At 42.6% G+C, this 4,941-nt stretch overlaps 2 pseudogenes; one reads left to right on the plus strand and one right to left on the minus strand.

Annotated features, from left to right (window-relative positions):
* The first annotated feature begins 4,087 nt into the window (after positions 1–4,087).
* Positions 4,088–4,206, plus strand: LOC112485288 (annotated as a pseudogene).
* Positions 4,207–4,472: 266 nt separating this feature from the next.
* On the minus strand, positions 4,473–4,591 carry LOC112485337 (annotated as a pseudogene).
* Between the last annotated feature and the right edge of the window lie 350 nt (positions 4,592–4,941).

Genomic DNA, 4,941 nt, shown 5'->3' on the forward strand with positions numbered 1-4,941 from the left:
CCAGCAGCAATGAGCAAGAGAGGGTGGAGGGCCCTGGGCTGGATGTGGGCTTCTGTAGGTGGCAGTAGACCAGCTCACAGTGGGTGGCAGAGCACATGGAAAAGAAGGCCAAAGGCGATCTCGAGGTCTTAGTTACACTCTGTTGATAAAACAAAATTCCCTAAAAAAAAAAAAAAAAAAAATTCTTATTATCTCGAATGATACTTTTGGCCTTTCCAGGACCACATATCTTTTCTCAATACATGACAGGGCCTGTTTATCAGCCTTTGGTGCCCCACTCCCTCATCTTTTTTATCTTTTAGCAGCAATGGGCTGTTAGGACCTGAATTGTGTTCACCAAAATTTGTGTCTAATGTAGGGAGGAGGCAAGAGAAGTAAAAATGTTAATCAAGCTACATTCAGAGACTGCAGTATGCTGATCAGCCCTGCAGCCAGGCCACCAGAGGAAGCCTGAAGAACAAAGGAAGATTTCTGCTGGGATTGCTAACAACCCATTCCCCACACCTGTGAAGGGGAAACAGGAACCAACAGAGCCATTCTCTATGGCTAAAACCATGGGGAACCTATGTATTAAAGGCTGGGAGCTGCCAGCAGGCCTTTCACTCTACATACTCTTATTTTTCACAATACATACTCTTCCCCTTTCTCACTGTATATCCATATCCAAGGAAATGGGAACTAAAGAATGACATATAAACTGTAACTCACAGGAACTAAAGGATGATATATAAACCGAACACTCAGGGTCCCTCTCACTGTCCCTTTCACTGTCCCTTTCACTGTCCCTCTCACCCTCTGCCTCTGAGAGGAGACCACATGCTTTCTGTGGAATGTTACCTCTTTTCTACTAAACTTTCCTTTTGACTCTAACTTTGGTGTGTGTTCGAATTTTTTCTACACTCCCCGCCAAAGGACCTTCTTCTTCTCTCAGTGCAGGACTTAGTCTCCCCCTCAGCTGGGGGAAATTCTCCCTATCCTGCATCATGTTGAAGTCTTAACTCCCATTTCCTCAGAATGTGACTGTACTTAGAGACAGAGTCTTTAAAGAGGTAATTAAGTTAAAACGAGGTCAGTAGGGTGGGCCCTGATTCAATATGACAGCTGTTTTTATATTTAAAAATTTTTTTAAAAAGAAAGAAAAGAAAAGAGAGATTAGGACACAGATACACACAGAGGGAAGACCATGTGAGGCCATAGGGAGAAGACGGCCATCTGCAAGCCCAAGAGAGGAGCTTCAGGGAGAACCAGCTCTGCTGACACCTTCATTTCAGACTTTGGCCTCCAGAAGTATGGGGAAATAAATTTCTGTTATTTAAGCCACCCGGTGTGGCACTTTGTTATGGCAGCCCTAGCAGACTAATTCACTTCCACCCTCACCCCCGTCGACAACCTTAATCCTCCTGCTCTAATGCAGGATTTTACCTCTTCCTCTGGGACTTACATACCTGTACAAATATGTTCAGCTGAGGAACAGGATAGTAGACCTTTGCTTGTGTTTCCTTCTTGCTACTTTTCCTGTGGCTCTGATCCCATCTACGATTTATTCAACGAATGTCCATGGCTGATTTTGTGCAAGGTATGAGGTCTATACAGACAAAGGGACAGATATGGTCCTTGCCTCCATGAAGATTGTAGTCTGGTTATAAGACAGTGCTAGCCTGACAAATAATACAAGGGTCATAGATACACAAATGCCACAAATTCAAAAATAATATGAATCACTTGATGAAACAGAATGATATAGGGGAAAAAGCATGAATGTTGGAATTAGATACATCTGGGTTCTGATCTTCCTTCCTTGCCTGCTTTTATTCGGTTGAATATTTAATGACAAATTACTATCCATGTCCAGATATATAGGACACATAAAGTCCATAGAAGATGCCATCCTTGCCCTTATAAATAGTCAGAAACTGTTCTCAGGATCTGGTATATAATTTACAATTGTGTCAATTTCCATTAATCAAGAAATACTGTCTGCCTGCTATATGCTGGTCTACAGTGCATACAAAAAAATGGGAAAAGGCTACTGTATTATAGAATTTTGGTAGCAAGCAAAAAAAGAAGAAGAAGGAGAAGGAGAAAGAAAGAAGAAGGAGAAGGAGAAAGAAAGAAGAAGAAGAAGAAGAAGAAGAAGAAGAAGAAGAAGAAGAAGAAGAAGAAGAAGAAGAAGAAGAAGAAGAAGAAGAAGAAGAAGAAGATTTTGGCCAATTTAAACATAAAGGAATTTGTAGGAACTCTGGCACTAGATACATAATTTGGAGAGGCCAGTGCAAAATGAAAACGCAGGGTCCCTTGCTCAAAAAATATGAAGAATGTCAAGACAAAAACAGCAGAGCATTAAATCAAGCGTGGAACCCTTCCAAGTGCAAGACCCTTGTGCAACTACATACACAGGTCCTACACCGGTGAAGCGAAGCCAGCCCTGCTGTTGGGGAAGGGTGGGCGGGAGAATAAGGCTTGTAAATGGGGAAATAATGGCAGCTCCAAAGGACTCATAGTGATATGTTCACAAAATCTTTAATACTCCTCTCATTAAAGGATGGAACCTAATTCTCCTTTTGAATGAGGACTGGACATAGTCATTTACATCTAATGATGAGAATGAAGCTGAGTGACAGGGCGTGACTTCAGAGACTAGGTGATAAAAGGTACTGCAGTTCACTGAGGGGAAGTTAGCTGCCATATCATGAGGACACTCAAGCTGCCTAGGGAGAGGCCCACATGGCAAGGAACTAAGGACTCCTGCCAACAGCCACAAATGTGAATAAGTCAACTTGGAAGCTGATCCTGCAGTCACATTCAAGCTATCAGGTGACTGCAGCTCTTACTGGCATGCTGAATGAAACTACATGAGAATCTCTAAGCTGGAAACACCTAGCTAAGCTATTCCCAAATTCCAGACTGTGAGCTAATAAATATTTATTATAGTAGCAGTAGATAACCAACGCAGTGCAAAATTTGGAGCCGCACGAAAGGTCTTGTAGCAGAAACTGTCTGGTGGATTGATTCATTCATTCCTTCTTCAGCCTTCATGCACTTGCTCAAGATTCAAAATCTTAAGAGACAGTATCTGAGTTTAGGTCAGGATGAGCAGGACAGTGGGAAGAAGGACAACGTCCCTTCAGCAGTTTTCTGGTTTAATGGGCAGGCACGTGGGTTTACCCTTCCTCCAAGGTTATCCCTATTAAGAGAGGTGTGCTGCTGGGAAGAAAAAAGGGCCCAGGTACAATGGAGGTTGGCTACTTCTACTTAAGTTACTCAGATTCTTAACACATGAAAGGAGAACTCCCAATAAAAGTGGCTAGCGAGTGTCAGATGAGAGCTACTTGCTTTAATGATGCCTGTGGGGTAGGAGATTCTGTCCTCTCTTAAAGGAGTTTCAGGCATCAGTAGCAGATAAGAAAGGAAATGTTAAGTCTGGAAACCTCTCAGCTCCCAGTGCACCAGGCAGCTGGCCATTTCTTCCTCAGGCATTGAGGCTGTGCAAGGGGGGAGAGCACAGACTTTGGAATTAGCTGACCTGGGGCCAAGTGCCAGACCCGCTTGCTATGTATCAATCACTTAACCCAACCTTTTTGGCACCAGGGACCAGTGTTCCTGTGAGAATCTAATGCATGATGTTTTGAGGTGGAGCTGCGGCAGGGATGCTAGTGCTGGGGAGTGGCTGTAAATACAGACGAAGCTTCACTCAGTAGCCTGCAGCTCACCTCCTGCTGTGCGCCCTGGTTCCACAACCTGGGGCTTGGGGATGCCTGATGAATCTCTTTGATCCTCAATTTACACATATGTAAATTGGGGATTTAAATACTTCCTACCACAGGAAACTTTTGGATCCAAAGAAATAATGCTGCCTTTACCTTTTTTTTTTGATTAAAAATTTTAATCAAAGTTGTATAGAGTTTTAAAATACCGAATATTTCTCTAAGGCTGATAACCAAGGCAGGCAGTCTTCTCGTCCTCCTCTCCTCTTCCCTCTCTCCTCTCCTCTCTGACTTTCACTTCCCAGAGGCAGCCACTTTCAATTCAGTGTCCTTCTGAAGCCCCAGGTATTCTAGAAACATTTTATTCGAATTTCACTTAAACTGTCTACGGCCACGCCACCGTGAACACGCTCAATCCCGTCTGATCTCGGAAGCTAAGCAGAGTCGGGCCTTGTTAGTATTTGGATGGGAGACCACCTAGGAAGACCGGGTGTTATAGGTGGAAGCAAAAAAAAGAACTTCATTTAAAATATATATTTTTAACCTTTTAAAAAGCAATAACCAAAAGCAAGACCTCCCCAAAATGCATTATATTTGGATGTTTATAATATCATTGATTTTGTACTCATGTAACATAAACTTTTTTTTTCCCTACCCACAGCACCTAGTCTTCCTAGGTAGTCTAACATCCAAGTACTAACCAGGACTGACCCTACTTAGCTGATATCATTGATTTTGTACTCATTTAACATAAACTTTTTTTTTTCCTACCCACAGGACCTGGTATTCCTAGGTAGTCTCCCATCCAAGTACTAACCAGGACTGACCCTACTTAGCTTCTGAGATCAGACGAGATCAGGCACGTTCAGGGTGGTATGGCCATAGACCTCATTTAGCATAAATTTTGCTTATATATTTGAAATTATAACATAACTCTCAGTTTTACTTGGTTTTTATATAATGGTTCCATATAAAATTTTATTTTGAAAAAAATTTCCCAATTAAAAAAAAAAAAGATTTGAACACCACTGAGATAATGGTTTTGAAAATGCTTCATATGTGATTAGATGCTAAGGAGAAGAACATCCCTGACCTTCAGAGAGCGGGGAGCAGTTATCTAGGCACTCTCCTGAGAAGCAAGGCATAAGTCCCTGTCACTATCACCATCCCTGTCACCATCACCATCACTGTCATCGGGGACTCAGATCCCATGAGCCCCGGGAGCCCCAGGAGCCCT

The sequence above is a fragment of the Pteropus alecto genome, unplaced genomic scaffold, assembly GCF_000325575.1.
Source record: "Pteropus alecto unplaced genomic scaffold, ASM32557v1 scaffold68, whole genome shotgun sequence".
Taxonomy (NCBI): Eukaryota; Metazoa; Chordata; class Mammalia; order Chiroptera; family Pteropodidae; genus Pteropus; species Pteropus alecto.